The 21,443-nt window shown below is 41.3% G+C and overlaps 1 protein-coding gene and 1 pseudogene across 5 annotated transcripts in view; one reads left to right on the top strand and one right to left on the bottom strand.

The window, feature by feature from the left end:
• SORCS1 (sortilin related VPS10 domain containing receptor 1) overlaps positions 1 to 21,443 on the top strand; it is a 503,535-nt gene that overhangs the window by 133,311 nt on the left and 348,781 nt on the right. The gene's annotated exons all lie outside the window — the stretch shown is intronic.
• LOC132016977 (U4 spliceosomal RNA) lies at positions 13,207 to 13,339 on the bottom strand (annotated as a pseudogene).

The raw sequence follows: 21,443 nt of genomic DNA, 5'->3' as shown, positions 1-21,443 counted from the left end.
CAAATAGGCAGAGAGACAGACAGAGAGAGAGATGAGGAGAAGCAGGCTCCCTGCTGAGCAGAGAGCCCTATGCGGGACTCGATCCCAGGCCCCTGGGATCATGACCTGAGCCGAAGGTAGAGGCTTAACCCACTGAGCCACCCAGGCGCCCCTTATTTTTATTTTTTAAAAGATGTATTAATTTATATTTTAAAGAGAGAGTGTGAAAGAGAGCGGGAGAGCGTGTGAATGGGGAGAGGGGTAAAGGGAGAGAATTTGAAGCCGACTCCCTGCTGAGTGAAGAGACCTGCCCGGGACTTGATATCTTGACCCATGAAATCATGGCTTGAGCCCAAACTTAGAGTTGGACGCTTAACCGACTGAGCCGCCCAGGCCCCCGCACTGTTCACTTTTAATAAACACTGCCAAAGAGTTTTCCAAAGTAGTTAAACCAATAATCATACCCCTCCTGGTGGTGTCACTGGAACTACATTTCACCAACACTACATTTTTCAAGTCTTTCTGATCTTCACTGTTCTTGTGGGTATGTTCAGGTGTATCGTGACAGCTCTTACTTGCATTTCCCTGAAGAATAATGAAGTTAAGAATTTTTAAAATGATTCTTAGCTACCTATTTCTCCTCTTTTGTGAACTTCTTGTTCATACCCTCTTTTTTTTTTTTTGTTAGCCAATCTTTCCTTTTGACTGAGGGATTCTTTATATATTCTAGATATAAGTCCCTTATCAATTACATATATTGCAGCTGTCTTTTCGCACTTGACGCCTTCCTTCCCTTTTTACACTGTTCATGGTTTCTTTGGATAAGTAGAAGTTTCTCATTTTAAAATAGTTTACCATTCCTTGCCTTTCTGGTGAGTGCTTTATGTGTCCTGTTTTTTTTTTTTTTTTTTTTTTTTTTTTTTTTTTTTTTTTAATGTATTTATTTGACAGAGATCACAAGCAGGCAGGCAGAGAGAGAAAGAGAGGAGGAAGCAGGCTCCCCGCTGAGCAGGGGGCCCCATGTGGGACTCGATCCCAGGACCCTGAGATCATGACCTGAGCCGAAGGTAGAGGCTTTAACCCACTGAGCCACCCAGGCGCCCCTTTATGTGTCCTGTTTGAGAAATCTCTTGTCTACCCCAAGGTCAGACAGCCATTCTCTTATATTATCTTCTGGAAATTTTATTGCTTTGCCTTTCACATTTAGATCTACAGTCCACCTAGAATTGATTTCTGTGCATGATTCACATTAAGGGTCAGGATTTATTTATTTACTTCCATACGAATGTATCCAGTTGACCCAGCATCATTTACAGAAGAGACCATCTTTTCCCCACTTTTCTACAGTGTACTGTTGGTATAAATCACACATTTCTATCACTATGAGCCTATTTCTGAATTCTGTTCTTTCCTGTTGGTTTAGCCTTTCACACTGCTTACTTTTTACAGATTTATAGAAAATCCAAATATCTGCTAGTGTATAGTCCTCTAAATTTTGGGTGGCTCAGTCTGTTGTCTGATTTTGGCTCAGGGTTGGGAGATCAAGCCCTGAATCGACCTCAGCTCTGGGCATGGGCCCTGACCAAGATTCTCTCTCTCTCTTTCCCTCTATACCCCTGCTCTCCCTTTCTCTGTCCCTCTCAAACAAACAAACAAACAAACAAACAAAAAACACATTCTTGGACCTTCTTAGCCATTGTGTTTCTCTATTTTGTCATCAACTGGTAATGTTCCATTTTGACTTAGATGTTTTCTAGTCCAAAGTTATGTCTTTGAGAACTTTATAAATTTGTCACCCACAGTCAGAACTGATAGGAATGAAACTTGAACTCACGCATGTTTGTAAGGCGATAATAGGGAAGATCCCATGCCAAATATCTGTTCTCATTGTTGAAGACCATAGTTCATTCCGAGGCCAGAGACCAGAGACTGTATTACTATAGTTCTTATTTTAAAATTATTTCAAAGTATATATAGCGTTTTCAAATATAGATGCCAGTTCTCCATATTATGATTCCAGGAAAACTGTCCTTGCTCATGTCTAGGTGCTTCTGCCTCTGAGGGTTTGCACTGGCTGTACCTTAGACTGACAATGTTTTATCCCCATTACTGGCATGCCTAAGTCCCTCACCTTTTTTCAAATCCTGCTTAAACACCACTTTCTCAATGAAACCTGATTGTAGTTAAACTTATAATGTCTAAGCCGCTTATAACTTCTAACCCCCTTGTGTGTATGTGTGTGTGGGTGTATACGTGTGTCTGATGACAGCAACACTGGTCACTTTTTGACGTACCATCTAATGTATTTCGGATTAAGGGTCATTTATATTGTCTGTCCATCCACCTCAGCAGAGGTGTTGGCTTTATTGACTAATATATCCCAAGGGATAGTACCTTGCACATATTAGATGCTCAGTAAGTATTTGTAGAATGAATTGAATGAAAGTATTTTTTCTTAAGCCTAATCCATCTCTACCTGTGATACAGACGTATCTAGGATAGTCTCGTCATGAAAGGGTACGGCAGCCCTAGAAAATTAGTTGGTGTGTATGAGAATCTGAGGAGCTTCCTGGAAAGAACCCATCCTAATCTTACACATGGCATTTTAATCCAACAATTTATTGCTTCAGTGTTTGTAGGGGAAGGATGATTCTGACCACACTGGTTATTTCTTCCCCTGGGAATTCATGTCTGCGTCCTAGAGGGAGGATTTCCTACAGAAATTCTGTAAGACACAGACTGCAGGGCTCCAACCCGAGTGTTGTGTTGTTGTTGTTGTTGGCATCGGCCTGGGGCTAGATCATTTGTATTTCTAACAAGTTTCTAGATTGTGCAGGTGTGGCTGGTCCAGGCCTCCCACTTGAAGCGTCAGTGCTGTAAGGTATCAGAAAGCAGTGTGGTGGACTTCAACTCCCTTTTGAATGTGACCCTAAGACAGAAAGAAGCATTTTGACATTCCCTAGCCTGGCAGTTTGCCAGAGAAAAGCTTTCCAAACTTTGCCACTTTGAAGCATTTAACAGGTGTGACGTATCCTCTGAAATGAACGAGGGCCAGTGTCCTGGAGCACTAAGCAAAAGCCAGAGAAAGAGCAGACAAGAGTGGATGCCACTTGATGGGAATGTTTCCTTTTTCCTTCACTCAATCTCCTGTTTCTTCTTTATGCTTTTCCTCCCTCCTCCCCCTCCCTCCCTTCCTTCCTTCTTTTAATGAGAACATGTAAGTAATCCCCCCCAAAGGACTATGGGAAATAGCCAAGTGGGCCTTCTTTGTGGGAATCTAGAGGTTCTGAATTGGCAGGAGCAGGAGTCAAGAGTTACATGGGTTAGACGCTTTCTAGACCTTTTCGTCCTGATTAACTGGTCAGAAACAAAATTTTCGGCATCCTGGACCTACATCCTTGTAGCAAAAGGTCAGGTGGGTTGGCAGTGGGAGGCCTGGAGGCCATTGACAGTGTCATTGCAGATTCCCTGTTTTATTTAATTCTGTCTTCTAGCCACCAGCCAGAGGGAGCCTACGAGCTGAGATGGTTGTGCCTTCTAATAAATAATCCTAAAGAGCTCTTGAGGTTCCATCTAGGCTTAATTACCACGTATTAATACGCAGACAGCCCATTTTTGATGGGCTTCCTTTCACTGCTAGCCTCGCAGTGCTGGTGCAGGAGGGGGCGGCTAGCAATGAAAGGAAATATAGGTAAGAGCCTCTTATTAGCCCCTTCAACGTTAGAGTTAGTCTCCTGCTGGCTACTTGGGATTCACAGTTATCTCGGGAAGAATTACCTTCCTCTTGGTGGCAGGTTCTATCTCAGTGCTCTGTGGAGCTCCTGGCTAGTTTCATGCCATTGACTTTGCCTTCTCTAAGCCTTCTTACTGAATTTCAACGAAGCCTGGGCTCTGGGTTAAACGCCATGTTAGTTATGCAACTTTTCTTACACGTTCAATTCCTTGCCCTCCTCCAAACCTACTTGAGGCAGATGCAGTTTCATGTTGTGAAGGGAACCTACCTACCAAGTGCTCAGGGGCAGGACCTAGACTTCCTTTTTGTTCATTAGTTCAACGTTAATGAGCTACCTCCTTTGTACCAGGTACTGTGCAAGCCCTTGGGATGCGGACATCAGTGCTTTTTCCCTGCTCTTTGGGAGCCCAGTAGAGAGACAGCATTGGACACATCGACAGATAATGACAGAGACATGAACAAGTATTAAGGGGTTCTAGAAGAAGACTAAACAACTCAGTAGGAACAGGCAGGTGCAGTCTCCTTAGTGGGGGTGGGAACTTGACCTGCGCCCTTACTATTTTATAGGAGTTGGTTAGGGAAATGGAGAGAGAGAGAGGGAGAGGAATGAGGAGTAGATGTTATGAAATGTTCTAAGTAAAAACATGAACATGATGAGTCACAGTATCTTTGGAGAAGTACAATTATTAAGACAGGGAAGGAGGAGAAAGGGTCATGGATGAGCTAACAGTCCTCCTGTTAACAGTTTTCATGTATAAAATAGTGGTAGAGTACGTGGATTTTGGAACTAGGTTGTCTAGGCTCAAATCTTGATTCTTCCACCATTAAATGTTGACCGTAGGCAAGTCACTTAATCTCTCCATGCAAAGTGCTTAACTTCTTCATGTCTTAGTCATCACATGTATAATGAGGAGAATGATACTCTCTCACAGAGTTATTGTGAAAACAAGTCAATATATGGAAAGTGCTTAGGACAGTAAGAGCTAAACAAATACTAGCCATTATTGTATTTATTGTTATTAAATATTTAGTATGTTTGATACCGTCATCATCTCCATCATTTCTCCCAATAATCCTATGAGCTGTCAGTGTCCCTGCTGGGATTTTCTTTCCCCCCCAAACCTGTCCAGCGTCAAGATGTTAGCTTCTAATCGTAATACTACACTGCTGTTCCACCAGCCGCCGCTGGTCTGCTGCAAGTGTCTAGCCAAAAAGTCGGCAAGCGAGTGTGAGAAATGAAACCCAGTCGATACTGAAGGTTATTCTCTAAAGCTAAACAATGGCGTGGAGTATGGAAGGCAGGTGCACAACTGAAGCCAAGCAAATCTCCCCATTTCAATTGGAGGCAAGTTACTGTAGGAATCCATGAAGTCCTAACCCACTGCAGTGATACCCGCCTTCTCTGTTGCCTGCCCAGATCCACGCGGTGCTTGTGTGGCCCTCAGACAATCTCTGATGTTAAATATTGCTGAGAAAGCAGCTGAAGCAGTAAACATATTTTGTGATTTTTGTTTCCCTTTGAGACATGAGCTTCTCCGTATCCCACTATTCATCATAAAGATAAAATAGTGAAATCTGTGTTTGAACAGGTTCACCTTTTCAATCCATGTCTTCTGACCTGCAATACTCCAAGTATAGTAAATTAACTGGTTCTCTGTGTCATATAGTGAAGGAGACTGGGGAGAGAGAACCCCTCGTGCAGACAGTGACTTTTGCCTTAGGGGGAGCTATTTGCGGAAAAGAGGGAACATTCTGTTGTGTTCTCTCCTGTGTTCCATTAGACTCTCTGATAAATCTTTAAACACGTCCATGAACCAGGCTTCTAAGGGGTGGAAACTTGTCAGGATCTGCATAAAAGTGGAAATCTCTAGGAGGTCATGGCTAGCCACAAGATAACCCTTGCATCCATAAAGATCAGATGGGAGTTCACATTGCATCTAAAGGAGCAATCATTAGGTGGCTTGCAGGGCAGAAGCAAGGATACGGGGTTTGCAGGAGAGAAAGGGAGCAATTGTCGGAGGCTTACATGGATTTCTACTAAGAACCGTGAGAGACTATGGACTCTGAAAAACAATCTGAGGGTTTTGAAGGGGTGTGGGGGGGTGGGAAGGTTGGGGGAACCAGGTGGTGGGTATTAGGGCAGGGATTGCATGGAGCACTGGGTGTGGTGCAAAAGCAATAAAACATACATCCTTCAGGAAAAAAGAAAAACAAAAACAAAAACACAAGAACGTGCCTCCCTCTTTTGGAGGGTCAGTCTTGTTTTTTGTTATCTGCTTTTGGGGAGTTTGATCTCTTATTCCCTCTCAGACTTCCAACGAGCACGCTCCTCTCGAGGAGACGGCATTTGAATAAGGAGTGAAAAAGAGTTTGAGAAATAAGAATTGAAAGTTTGCCCCCCCGCCCCGGGGACAAAAATCTGTGACAGGGAGCATAGCACTAAAATCAGCCCCGAAATGCGGGCTTCGTTTTGTCTTGGACCAAGAAGGTGGAGTGGAGCGTACAGGAGCTGCTGTTTGTGGAGGCCCGACTGGACTACTTGGTGATCAGAGCAGAACCATTGTCTTCTCTCCTGCTCCCTTCCCTGCGCCCAGCCTAGTGTGCAGGGGTGGAACCTTGTCATTCTGGGCAGCTCTGAGTGTGTATCGCAGAAAAACAAGGCTCGCTTCCATAGGGTTCAGTTAACCTATTCATTTTTTGGGTGGGGAGTGTGAAAAATCATTGTTGGTCTCTCTCTGGTGGGAGTATCTGATTTGAAAGCTCTGATATGAGAAAAGCTAAAACATTATCCGCAAGATGCGTTGCAAACAGCAGGAAAACAAAGATGCAAGACGGTTTTGCCAATAGAAGCTGCTGTGGCCCACTGGGGTCCCCCAGAGCTTTGAGCTCTGCCTTAGAGAAGGGAAGGGATGTCTGACTTCCTCTGGGATCTGAGCCCTCCCTAAATGACTGCAGTCCTGAGGTTAACTTAATTATTCCATCTGTTCCTACTGAACTCTCCAGGCTGGGCTGCTTTTCCAAGCTTTGTGCTTGGTGGTAAGGCAGGAGCCAGATAGGACCTGATGCCACGATCCTTGACATCCCAGAGCTGTGGATAAACATATCGGCCCGAAAGATGAGCCGAGTGGTGAATGTTCACCAACGCAGCATGTGTAACTGAATGGCATTTTCTTTTTCAAGCATCATTCAAAGAAAGCTGGGGGGCGGGGCACGGGGCGGGGGGTGGGGACAGTCTGCCTTGTGAGCAGGTAACTACGCCTCAGATCAGTGGAGCATGACCAAGTAAGGCTGGAGTTTTCTTTTATATTCTGTCCTGCAGAGATGCTGTTTGAAATGTTTCTGGCTTGGTGGATTTTCAAACTTATTTAGCTGGGAACCCATTTTATAAACGAAACTTTTTTTTTTTTTTAAGATTTTATTTATTTATTTGACAGACAGAGAGCACAAGTAGGCAGAGAGGCAAGCAGAGAGAGAGGAGGAAGCAGGCTCCCTGCTGAGCAGAGAGCCCGATGTGGGGCTCTATCCCAGGACCCTGAGATCATGACCTGAGCCGAAGGCAGAGGCTTTAACCCACTGAGCCACCCAGGCACCCCTATAAATGAAACTTTTGGGGAGATCTCGCACCATCCTATCAAAAAATTGAAATAATATTTCATTGAACTAATTTAGAAGTTCAGATTTACATGCGCTTATAAAATCTGCCACTTCAAACATCAAGGTTATTTTGATGAGCAAAAATTTGAAAACAGATGTTATGTATGGTTATTACTGCTTTTGGAAATATGCTTGATGCTGTGGTTGTGGACACTAGTGCAGTTTTCCAGAAGTGAGAATACACTAGCCTACACAGGTAAGAAGTTAACACATTGTACGAATTTTTCAACAGTGCAAAGTCAATCTCGAAATGTGAGTTTTCCTCCTGTCTTCTTCCTAGTTGAATCCACTGAATGCCTTGAATCACTGCTGTCATTTAATAGTTATTTACATCTCCAATAAATAAAATCCAACTTAAAGGAAGTAAAAAAAAAAAAATAGGTTCCTCAGTGAGCTTAAAAGTTTTTTGTGTTTTGCAAAATACCATACTGTGTATTTTGAGGTGGTAATATTTTCAATCATTTTTAAACTGTGCGTATTTTGGTGACTTTCTCAGTGACTCAACACGTGAAAACGGGAAATTTTATGTTTCTCTGCATGCTGACCACAAACTTTACGTTTCCATTTCCCTCTAGCCTCTCATCCATAGTTTGTAAGCTCAAAAACGTTATGCTCTGCATTGTCAAACTTCGCGTGTTCTACTTACTAAAAACTTCAGAAGATTCACGAGAATCTTATGGCACCCATATTCTATGTTTGAGAGAAACAAACAAAATATTAGTGATTTCTTGTCTCACTTGAAATATTCATGCTTGTACCTTGCCTCCCTCAGAAGAGCTGAAGAACTCCATTGAAAAATGAAAGTTGGAACTCACTGCCTAAATGTATGTGATTTAGTGAATAGTATACAGTACATTATCCAACAGAGTTTTGCTAGAAGACGACATATTAGAAAGTGATGTTAGCCCATGCGAGATACAGAGGCTACATGAACATACTAGGGGAATAGCTTTTGCAAGGGCCATGATGTTCTACAGATTTTCCTATTGTTTTCTCAGTATCTCTACAGATGTAATTACATTTCTGCCATACTGGATTGCATGTTTAAAAATCTGATCCAAGGGCGCCTGGGTGTTCATTTGGCTAAGTGTCTGACTCTTGATTTCAGATCAGGTCATGATCTCAGGTTCATGAGCTTGAGCCCCACTGGGCTCCATGCTGGGTGTGGAGTCTGCTTAAGATGCTCTTTCTTCCTCTGCTCGCCTCCCTCAATCAAGCTTGCTCTCTCTATCTTTCTCTAAAAAAAAAAAAAAAAAAAGAAAGAAAGAAAAGAAAATGAAAAACTAAAACTGATCCAGATGCTCAAGTTTCTGTTGTATAAACAGAATAATCAAATAACAAATATTCCCAGATACCTACTTGCCTGTTCACAACTTACCTAAATATGCAAGATGGAGACAGGTGTACCATAACCAGTTTCATTTACAGTTGGATTCTCATGATCCCATATAACCTGCCCTCGGGCAGATTTATCCCCTATGTGGAATTCACTTTCTCAGCTCCCTCTCTGTACTCTGTTGTCAAATACTGTCTGATTGTGTTTTTTAACATGATCTGTTTCCTTAGACTGCAGACTGCAGTGGTCATGGTCAAGGATTAATACACTTGTTGTCTGTTGTGGACACACCTCCTTCCATGTGACGAAGCAATTTGTTTATTTATTTATTTATTTATTTTAAGATTTTATTTATTTATTTGACAGAGAGAGATCACAAGTAGATGGAGAGGCAGGCAGAGAGAGAGAGAGGGAAGCAGGCTCCCCGCTGAGCAGAGAGCCTGACGCGGGACTCGATCCCAGGACCCCGAGATCACGACCTGAGCTGAAGGCAGCGGTTTAACCCACTGAGCCACCCAGGCGCCCGATGAAGCAATTTATATTGGACAGTGCCACAACTGCATTTTCATCAACATGTCTGATTTTTTTTTTTTACATTCATCTCTTTATAGCATATACATGGTTAATAGGGCCTGAGAGATTCGAGGATGTACTTTTGTATTTTGTGTAAAAATGACCTTGTGACTTGGCTGAAACACTGAAACACCAAATTGCACTGCATAAATTACATCGAGGGTTGGGAATTCTATCACCTTAAAAAGTGAAACCAATGACAAAGCCTTATTGTACTATCTTTTTATGAGTGACTTTATGAAATATTGGGGACAGCGCTATTTTATGTACTGTTGAAGTTGTCATTGGGGCTCATTGAAGAATCATATGATGTTAGTATAAATTGCTGTCACATTCTGAAACTGATCAATGTCATCGCAGTCTATTCTAATTAAAAAAATTATCCATAAATGTCACGATATATTTCTAATATAATTATTTAACCTGCAGTAACTAAATAAAATGCTCTTGAAATTTATACAACATACAAAAATTTTAGAGTTGTTATCATAAGAAGACCTAAAACTTAAATAAGCGCTGAAATCCTATAGGAATATGTTATGTTGTACCGCTGACCCTTGTGTAACAGGGGTTCGAACTGCATGGGTCCACTTATATTTGGAATTTTTGCCATAGAGTAGTGTACGTGTATTTTCTGTTTCTTATGATTTTCTTCATGACATTTTTTTCTCTAGTTTACTTTATTGTAAGAAGACACTTTTTAAAGGGAGCCTGGGTGGCTCATTCGGTTAAGCGTCTGCCTTCAGCTCAGGCCGTGATCCCAGTGAGATTGAGCCCCACATCAGGGTTCTCTGCTCGGCAGAAGGTCTGCTTCTCCCTTTCTCTATCCCTTTGCCTCTCTCCCTGCTTATGCATGTGCCTATGTGTCTGCTGTCTCTCTCAAATAAATAGATAAATAAATAAATAAATAAATAAATAAATAAATAACTTAAAAAAAAACCAGTATTTAATATATATACCATATGAAATGTGTGTTAATCAACTGTTTTTGTTATTGGTAAGGCTTCCGGTCATTAGTTGGCTCTTGGTGGCTTAGTTTTGGAGAGTCATAAGTTATACATGGATTTTTTTGACTGCTTGGGGATCAGTGCCCCTAACCCTGTGCTGGTCCAGAGTCAATTGTGTCATCACTTGTGATCGCACACGTATCAAACAGTCCTAACAAGGGCCTGAGCCTTGAGTGGTTCTCAGCACAGAGAATAGTTCATTCGCTTTAGTATACTCCTGTATAATGGACCAGCACAGGTCTGATATTTAAAATTTTTTTTTAAGATTTTATTTATTCATTTGGCAGACAGAGATCACAAGCAGGCAGAAGGGCAGGCAGAGAGAGAGGAGGAACAGGCTCCCCACCAAGGAGAGAGCCCGATGTGGGGCTCAGTCTCAGGACCCTGGGATCATGACCTGAGCCGAAGGCAGAGGCTTCAACCCACTGAGCCACCCAGGCGCCCCTTTACATCTTTTTTTAAAGAGTCTTGTAGAATATTTCACTTAGCCATTTCTGAGTGACTAACTACTCCAGAACATTATGGCCTAAAACCCCAACATACATGTTTTGGTTATGGATCTGTGATTTGGGCATGGCCTAGCAGTGGCATTGCCATGCAGTCCCAACTGGTGAGATGTAACTGGGCCTGGAGAATCGCTCTTCGGGATGGCTCATATGCATCCCATCGCACGACGGTGGTGGCTGTTGTCTGGGAGCTCAGCCAGGGGCCGACCTTCATTGGGACCTCTCTGTGGGGTTTCTTGGGCTTCCTCTTAGCATGCATGCTGAGTTTCCAGAGAGTGTTTCAGGAGACAGGAATGGAAGCTGACAGTTTGTTAAGGCCCACTCTGGAAGATGGCACAGTGTCCCTTCTGCTACATTCTGTTCTCTTCAAAGCTGTCAGAGGCCTACCCAGATTCTCAGGGATGAGCCAAGCATTCTCCTTCTTCTTGGGAGCAGTGTCAAGCATATCTAAAGAGTTACTACCTTGAGAGTCAATGAATATTTACAAGAAATTCCAAATAATTACACAGGGATTACAGGAGATGTTTTAGACTGAGGGTATCACAGGTAAATGGCCTAACCTGGAGGAAAAATGAACAACTTTGATTTCCTGTGGAATGTTGGTATGTGGTAAAGAACACATTTGGTATGCACATTTGGTTTTTAATTATAATCAGTAAGAATACTGAAAATGTAGTTCTAAAAAGAATGAGGCTAATAGAAGGATCTAGAATTCTGTGAAACATAATTTGAAACATTTTCTTGTACTCTTCTTTCAAAGTTGATTTCTTTCTCTTTCTGCAAAGATATTCTTCTGAGCTCTACTTGTTGCCCTCCTGGGCTTCCTCGGTTTCTCCATCGTTTATGTGGTGCTGTGGATTCTTTTGTTGCTCTGATTTAATGTATTTTAATTCATTTATTCATTCATTTAACAAAGGCCTATTGAATGTTAGGTGTTAAGGACAGGGTGAGTTGGGATGCAGAGACAGAAGGACGTAAGGTAGACTTTCCTGTCTCGCTCCCACCCATGGTCTATCACCAGGAACTAGAACAGGGTCTGTGGGGAAAATCGTCAGTAAGTATGAGTGTTGAGTGCATGACTGAAAGTTCACGGTGTTCCGCAAACTGGAAACCTAATAGCAGATACAGAAGTTAAGTAATTCAGAGTCTTCGTGATATGAATTCTAATAGCTGCCGTGTGTGAGGCACTTACGAAAGGGGCCCCAGATCCAGCCTGAGGTCACACACCCCAGCCAAAAACTAATTACCACAAAATCAAGAAGGGACAGCAGGTAGAATTTTCGATCACAATAGTATGTAAGCTGGAATATTTATTGATTCTGACTAATTCACGTCTTCACACAGGCAATTATTAGGTATTAATGGAGAGAGAGAAAGGGGACCTGTAGCTTCCTTTAGGTTTAGTGTCAGAAGACGCCTCAGGATCATATGCCTATTTTGCCATTTTCTTTATTGTATGATCTTACTTCATTAACATTTTTTCTCTGTTTACCACAGCAAACTATTTCTATTGTAGGAAATACATAAGGGACAGAAAAGTACAAAAAGGAAAAAAAATTAAAAAATACCAAGCATTCCAGCAAGAAATCACCATGTCAGTATACATTATATATAGTCATATATATGTAGGTATATACTTGTAGTCCTAGAGAAAAAAAAGAGAGAAAGTACAATTGGGGGATCATTATACTTAAGCAGTTTTTAAATGTCTATATATTTCAGTTAAAATTCTCTACTCAGCCTTTATTCATGAAATGAATTTCAAAAATTATAATTTCTGCCATAAATTGTTATTATTATATGAAATTTCTAGAATGTAATCATCCTCTATTTTCAAAGATAGTGTAGTGTTCACCTTTTTTTTTTTTTCCTGTTGTAAATGGTGCTGTGGCAAAATTTTATATGCCTGTCTTTGACCAAGTTTCAGCTATTTGCTTGGAATTATTCGCTGAATCTGTGATTTTTTTTTTTTTAGTGACATCCATGAACATTATAGAGTTTTTTTGTATGTGTAGAACAGTCTACATTCCACATGTGTGGAAGTATCACTTTCTCTCTCTCTTTTTCTCTCTCTTGCTCTTACACACAATCACACACACATACACTCACACCAGCGTACTTTTGGGGGTTTATTGATTCCCTCTCTTACAAATGCCTTGACTACAATGGGGGAGATGTATTCCACGTTTTTAACCTACCCTGCCTGTAACCTGAAGTAGGGACCTGTAGAGGAGGAATGTAAGGGGAACTTCCCAGAAAAGCAGACACTTGAACTGAATTATAATAATTAAGAATTAACCAAAGAAGGAAACTGGAGAATGACTGTTGTGGCCTATTTAAAAATCCAAGCTTTTATATGGGAATTTATTACACACAGGAACAGTAGGATTATTAGCTTTAAAAGGAATATGGCCTGGGTTTTAAAAAAAAAAATTTATTTATCTTGGAGGGAGGTTTTGGGACTCTCTTCATTAACTTTTACTTTTTCAATTAGCAATAATCGTGCTTTGGTTAAACCTCATTGGCTATGATATTGGCACAGCGCAAAGCTTGCAGTGTCCTGTAAAATACAATGGTATTGAAAGGTAAATCATTTAGTGACACTTTTTTTTTTTTAAGTAGGTAAAGACATTAATGTTTATTTATACAGTAAAACACACTATGGAGATTAAGGTGAAATGTTTGTGTATACATTTATAATGGAAACTTACTGGTAAATCATACATTTAAAATAGATTAAGGAATAGAAGATATAATTGAATCATATTCCTTCCTTTTTGACAAATCTAAGTGTATATAGTGTATATATTAAAGTTTACAGTGTGATGATTTGATATACATAAATATGGTGGAATGATTGCCAAGATCAAAATAATTCACATATCCGTCACCTCATACAGTTAATTCTTTGTGTGTATGTGGTGAGAATGCTTGAGATCTACTCTTAGCATCTTTCCAGTTACACAATACAGAATTACTAGCTACAGTTACATGGGTGGCCTTTTAACTGTGAGTTTCTGTAGTTCTATTTCTCTCCCTCCCTCCCTCCCTCTTCATTCAAGCTCAGCCCTCCGCCCTCTCCCTTACCTGCCTCCTTCGCAAATCTTCAGGGCCATATTAATTACATAATGAGAGGCACAGTGGTCCTGAGCCGCAGGTGGGACCTTCTCTGTGACGTGGCCTCCATCCTTCACAGCCTCCCCCACAGCCGGCCATCCTCCTGCCTGGCCACAAGCTCCATCCATTATGCAGATGCTGCAGATCATGTCTTTGACCCTGAGGACCGCAGCGCAGTGCGATGGCACGTTTTTGTTAGCTAGCATTTAATACGTAGAAAAGACCCCAAGAGAGCATTGGACCTAATATCCCCCCTTAGATATTTATTTAAATGATTAATAATAGATTAAGGAAACAGATTTATTAATAGATAGGTAATCAAAAAATATTGATATCTCTACTTTAGCTTTACATAGCCATGTGTTCTTAGACTGTTACTCCATTGAAAGAATGCGAAGGTTACGTATTTTATTTATGCACATAGGTACCTCTTGTAGAACAACTTCTTGTAGTAATGGGTGGGCTGAGCTATATAACCCTACACTGATTACCTTCAGGGTCCCAGCCCCCTAACGGCGTCTCCGTGACAGCCACCACATGGAAGAATGCATGTCAGCAAATAGTGGGACAGGACAGAAGCCATGTGAACCCTTCTTTACACTTTTGTTTAAAAATAATCCATGTTGGGAGACAAACCATAAGTGACTCTTAATCTTACAAAACAAACTGAGGGCTGCTGGGGGGAGGGGGGTTGGGAGAAGGGGGGGTGGGTTTATGGACATTGGGGAGGGTATATGCTTTGGTGAGTGCTGATTCACAGACCTGTACCGCTGGGGATAAAAATACATGTTTATAAAAAATAAAAAATTAAAAAAAAATAAATAACCCATGTTATGTCTTCTAGGATTGAAAGTCCGCTGTATTAAGTTATGAAGAGAATATAGTGAAGGCTACTTGTTGAGCTCCTGATAGATACAGATGAGTTTCTTCGTACAGAATGTAGCCTGGATTTGCTAGACGTAATTGTCTTAGTTCTGTGTAGGACCTCCTGCATACGTACAATTCAAGTGATCTCGCGTATTCAGGAAAGTTATACTGGGTTTTCTTAAATTCTCCCAGGTTTTTGTAGCTATAGAAATGAGGACTCATTAGCTACAGTATCTGCTTCAGCCTGTGTTCTATGGGCTGGAAGGAATTGCAACCAGGGAAGAAGGCAGAACATACAGTAGCCCCAAAGAGTGTCTGTTTCTCAAGGCTTCCTAAATTAGTCTCAGGTAGGAGCTTCCCAGGGCCCAGGTCTGACAGAGTAATTAAAGGAAATTGGGAAGGTTCACTTGCTCCATAATTATTTTTTAGTTCCAATATAGTCTGACTTTACTAATTCAGTATTATCAAGGGAGATATTAGTTTGGCTTAATGAGAAGCATGAAAAATGTAACATTTTAAATTGAAACATGGTTTTATTACCTGAGGCTATATTCAAAACCACAAACTAGTAGCCTAACACCTTTTGTGGTGATGCTCCTGGGCCTGCTTTAATGATGAGATAAAGATGATTTTTAATTTGCTCAGGGCCATTCTTTTTCCTGATGTGGTATACAAATCCAGTAATCTTCGTGGGGTTCGTTTGCTGTATAACTCCTTTTTAAAAATTTCTGTATTCTTGGAACTTTTTCCTTCAAAATCATAAAAGTGATGCATTATCCCTCTAAGAAGTCAAAGGAAAATAAATGGCATGAAGAACAAGGTTGATAAAGACCTTCTCTTTCCAGTCAAGTCTCAAATATAACCACTAATAACAGTTGCACATGAAATCTTTTCAATCAAAATTTAACTGTCTCAAGCCATACAGTCGTTAAGCTGACCTGAAGCCAGCACTAGGTTCTAACCAGCCAAATTCCATCTCGAACCCATTACCCCAACCCCAGCTTGACCCTCCAAGGCTTTGCCTTTATGTAGATTACTGAAGTGGCTTCCAGCGGTCTGAGATGTGCTCTGTGCTGTACTTCCCTCTCCCAGAAGCCCCCACCACACTCCCCATTTCCTAACAAAACAATGACATCCCTCTTAGACACCTCCACATTTGGTCCCGGTCTACACAACCTCAGTTTTCTTGTACTTTCCCCCCTCACGCATCTGAAATCCCAGAAAATGAAGACGTGTGAAATTTCTTACCTACACCTTACTCTTTCCTGCATCTCTGCTTATGTCCGTGATCAGCCTTAGCCCAGGCTTCCATCCAATACTAATTTTAAGGAACGGCTATGTTCAAGACAATGAGCCGGTCACTCCCGAATGACTTACCTTTAGAGAGATAAGACATTTTTACTACCTTTAAAGGTAATGTGAAGGATGTTGAGATGATTACAGAAGAAACTCTACTCAAATAACCTCTCCCCCACTTCCCACTATTTTTGTCCATACAAGCAACATTCTCTTTTCTTCTTCACTGACATCTTCCTCTCCTGCCTTCCCCCAAAGTGGCGTTGATGCTTCTCCTGGATTCCTGTTCCCACTGGGCTTCTTATTCGGCCTCTTAAATTCTATCCCAAAGTTATGATTTTTCAATGTGACATGTGCAAGTGATACACATTCAGAAGAAACTATACTTGGGATTTGGAATTTGGCTCTTTCCCACAGCCAGCAATGCATGGTAGGCTCCTTGTTGGTGATGCCGGGTGAGGCAGCCACAGCTCTGTCAGCCGTGTGATCACCAGGGTGAACCACTCAGACACCTACCACCATTCTCTGTCGGTACAGCCATCTGTCCCTCGCTCGCAGTGCAGTATTCAGTAAGTTAAATGAGGTATTCAGTACTTACTATAAAACAGGTTTGTGTTGGGTGATTCTGCCTGACTCAGTCAGTATTCTGAGCACATTTAAAGTAGGTGAGACTAAGCTATGATGTTGGGTAAGCTAGGTCTATTAAATGCATTATTGATTTAGGATATTTTCAATTTACAATGGATTTACTGGGACATAATCCCATCATAAGTTGAAGAAGATCTGTATAATTACTTATGTCCATATCTTGTGCCCCCCCACGCCCCCAGGTTGTAAACCCCTTGAGGACTGGGACTGTGTCATTCATTCCATGGGTCCCCTGAAGCAAACAAAGTACCAAGAATACTGTTTTAAAATATGAGTATTGTTTATTAATTTATACCTATTTGTACAATAATAACTGTATAATCTAATTTAAACACTCATGTTGGGTAAGGTAGATATTATCTTTAGGCTTACTGAAATTCAAATTTCTAAAGATTGATTGCTTGATTTAAAGAGGGAGAAAGTGACAGAGGGAGAGAGAGAGAGTCTTAAGCAGAATCCAGACACAGGGTAGAGCCCAACATGGGGCTCGATCTCACAACCCTTGTATCTCAACCTGAGCCAAAACCAAGCAAGAATCAGGCCCTTAACCAACTGGGACACCCAGGTGCCCTGCTGAGATTCAAGTTTTGAGGTAAAATGGACTCCTCCAGTTAATGATCTCCCTGAGGGTTTTGCAAGTTCAGGAAGAAAGGTAGATGTTCCCAGGACCATTTTGGCATCTACCTCCTGGGTGTATGCCACCCAAAGTAAAATAAAATCTTTCTCTGGCTTCTATAGTAACAACAGAAAACAGCAATTTCAAATCCTTGTGAGTTTTGTGGACTTATCTGAAGATTTGGCAGGGAGAGAAGGGAAAGGAAGGACCCGGGAGCATGACTTGGGTTTGATTTCTTTCCTTCTGCACACCTCTTTCCTCCTCACCTACCCCTTTCTAGTTTGCTCCCTGTAACTCCAAATGTCCCCACCAGCCATCATCTGCTGAGATCATCTTCCAAAACAAAGACAAAAAACCCCAGGATCCAATTCCAAGAGGAATTCTGGTGTCAGCGGTTAAGATAATACAATTTTCCCCATTGTTACACTTGAGAAATCCCATTTTCATCATGCATAAGTAAAATTGAAGCTCAGCCCTTGGCTGAATTTGCAAGGCCTGAATTAGGGAGGTGTGTTCTGGAGGCCACTGCCTCATCTGGAAATAAGAATGGCTCAGAAGTCCCTGAAGCTAAGTTATTGTTCGAAAGAGCTGGGCTTCTGCTGGTGCAAATGGAAACAGTTTGTCTTAAAGTCAAGTCAAAGTGACTTCGCTCCTGACAAAGTGAAGAGATGGGAGAATAGATATGTACCCTGAACTCCAGAATCCCGTTTCTGCTGTGTAATGTAAGGCCAGGGACTAAGCACATTTTCTTAAATGAAACAAATGGTGCTATAAATGGTAATAGAAACGATGCATCTTCACATTTTGATGTGGCTGTGATGAGCTCCTGTTAATGAAACAGGACACGGCAGATGCAAAATGATCAGAGTAGAAGACCAGAGATGGGATTCCATACGAAATACAGATCCTTGTGCCTGGAGATCTGATGTTAGAGAGGGAAAATGAAGTCTATCTCTTTGTCTGTGTGTGTGTGTGTGTATCAGTGTGTGTGATGGGATGTGTGTTGTGGGGGGGAGTGTGTATCACTGTGTGGTTTTGGTGGTGATGGTGGTGTGCCTGTGTATGTTTGGCAGTATGTGTGTATTTGATGGTGTGTTTGTGTGCCGGAATATGTGTGGGGAAGCCTGTGTGTGTATGATGGGGTATGTGTGTCTGTTTGATGGTGTGTGTGTGTGTGTGTGTGTGTGTAAGTGTATATTTAATGGTCTGAAGGAGCTGGGCATTATTCATGTGTTTCTGTTAAACCTTCAGAGTATAAATCTAAAGTTGTCGTTTGACTCAGACTTTTGGGAAGGCATTTGAGGACCTGCGTTCATTTGACCAAATGAAGTTTTATTACTGGTTATTTCTTAAGATTTTACTTCGAGTCATTCTTTGCCAACCTCAGATCCCAGGAATTATTTGCATTGAAGGTGTATAGTTAGTGACAAATGGGAGAACTGAGAAACAGTACAAGGAGCTACTTTTAATTACTTGTTTATTGTCTTTACAGTCTGATTCTACTCCGGAGACCATTAGCTTTACTAACCACAGAAATTAATTTTTGCCGAGTCTGAAACTTTAGGAACTCAATGTATCAGAGAGGTTATTTTTAAAAGCGATGAAACCACTCCTTGTTTAAAATGAGGTAATGGTATGTGCGTAGAGGGAGGGAATTTGGAAACATTTAGTGCTAATGAATAATTCAATTTGATTTACTGGAGAAATGAGAGGGGATGGCATTCTGCCCTTCTCTTAATGTAAAAAAGATAATGGCCGTTTCACTTTAACATTGTATCTGGAAGTATCGAATACAGCTTATTTTTATTCCAGGTCAAGTTATCAGCCTTTAAAAGTAGTTTAAGACTGGCTGTCATATTAAAGTGCACTTTTAAAAATAAAAGGAGTCTGAGATGAAATTGTGCTCAATCGCTTCTTTATGTCACCCCTACTCCTGTCTTGCAAAAACAAAATGTGTTTCTTAATTGAACATTAAAGACATGAAAGAAGCCAGAGGTTGGGAATCCTGATGATAAGAAAGGCCAGCGTGAATGAGCCCGGTCGTTCAGGTAACCAGGCCAGCCTGCAGTTAAGCTAACACTCCAGAGGCAGGGATCTTCACAGCCTGAGCTGCTGCTTGTAACCATTACTTGGCACCAGAGAGTTCTAGGCTCCTTGGCTCAGGAATATTTGAATAGAAGACTGACAAGTCGTGTGAAGGCCATGGCTGTGAATACACGTGCATGCGTGTGTGAGAATGTGCTGGTGAAGTTGTGGAGCTCGACATGGTCACCACAGGGAGGTTTTGTGTATTGGGCTTCTGTTCTTACATTTGCAAGGCTGCTCATAGGTTGCATTCAGGGGAAGTCTTCTAAATTAAAAGCAGACAGTGTAAGTAGCTGCTGAATCTCTTAGAAGCGACCAGAATAAATCATCTCCAGTGCAGAATCTTTTCTCTCTTCTTGCCTCACCCACACAGCTACGAACAAGGGAAGTGGACAGCTAAGAGGTAGCGAGAAAGGGCGCTGTTCAGTGTGGGGGAGACCCATAGTTCACCAAGTAGAAGCACGTTTTCACATTTGCTTTAAGGTTTTGTTTTTTTTTTTTTTTTAATTGCAAAAATGACCAAATCATATTCTTGAGCTTTTAGGAAAAACCCTTAGCAGAGTAGCACACATTTCTCCAACTTTTGATGCCCTTTGGGAGGTTTTCTGAATCAGGGAAATCTTTCTGTGCTGGTTATCATTTCTTTTCAGAGGACGTGGAACAGGCCCCTGTTTGCATGAGCGTGAAGTGCTTGGACATGAGATGAACGGGGATAGTTATTTTACCAGGGGCTGGGGATTGCTTTGTGTCAGCCTATCTCTGATAGTGTAGTCTATCTATAGTCCAAGAGCAAAGCACTGGGTCAGATTCAGACAATTTGTGCCAGCAGGGAAGTTCTGAGAACATGGCAAAGCTGCAAGCGTGGGAAAATGAATCAGAAATTCAGAAGCAGTGACAGTCAGGACAGGACTGCGGAGCAGAGGTGAGGGTATCCACACAGTGGGAGCTCAGGATGAAGGCAGAACAAGGTGAAGGCTGAGTTCACCAACCATTTATAACCCACCTATTGTGTGCCAGGCACTGTGTTGAGTAGCAAGGTAAGCAATGCATAGTTTTTGCCCTCGGCGTACTTAAAATTCCTGCAAACAGGAGAATCAGAAGATTAACTTACGTGGCACCAGCTTTTGTGGCCACAACACTGTATCCAACACCTTAAAGGCACCAGGCTATTCTGGTGCAGCTTTATAAAGAAAAAAAAGGATGTAGAAGGGATTTTATGCATTCCTCCTACTCTTTCCTTTTCCCTAAATGAAAAAAAAAAAAAAATCCAAGAAAAAAATAGCAATAGAAATGGAGTCCCATATGCTTCTCTTGTGATTTTAAATTTATATGTGTTTTTCATTTTTAGAAAATATCATAGATATTCCTTTATAACTGTCTTGTAGTCACTGGGCAAGTTTTTCTGAGTTTTAGAGAAATTGAGTTTAAATTCTTTAAAAATTGGGCTCTATCATTTCCCCAGAATATCAACACTAATCAGATCACATAGGTGACACGCTCCGGTCAAATCATCCAGAATGATCGCCGCATTGCCTGGCTGCTATTATATCTTTGGAATGCCTCATTTGCAAATGGGAAAATTGCAGCTCTGAAAACAATATGTTTCTGATTTCTTGATACAAAAAAAGGCAGGTGGTGGATGGGGAAATGTCTGAGAGAAGTTATGCATGTGAGTGTAATATGGAATTCACACTGATTTTTGAGGATTCTGTGTTTCCAGTTTGAGTTCAGGTAGTTCAGGAGTGTGTGTGTGTGTGTGTGTGTGTGTGTGTGTGTATGAAAAATCTGTACCTCAGTGGAAAACTTTACATTGTCTGTAGCACACCCTTCTGGTAGTTAACTAATTCTGATTTTATGAAAGTTGTTTTATAGTCTTTAAAATTGTAGGTAAGTGCTAGCCATGCAAAAATGATTTTTGTTGACAGACAAGCCAATTCTGTCCTGACCTGGGGAGGTCCATTGATACCTCAGCCCTGCAAAAGGGGATTTGCCTGCGTTTTGCACATTCATTTCAACATTCTTGTAA

This window comes from Mustela nigripes, chromosome 4 (assembly GCF_022355385.1).
Source record: "Mustela nigripes isolate SB6536 chromosome 4, MUSNIG.SB6536, whole genome shotgun sequence".
Classification (NCBI taxonomy): domain Eukaryota; kingdom Metazoa; phylum Chordata; class Mammalia; order Carnivora; family Mustelidae; genus Mustela; species Mustela nigripes.
The sequence above is the reverse complement of the archived record's forward strand: the minus strand, read 5'-3'. Positions and strand labels throughout refer to the sequence as shown.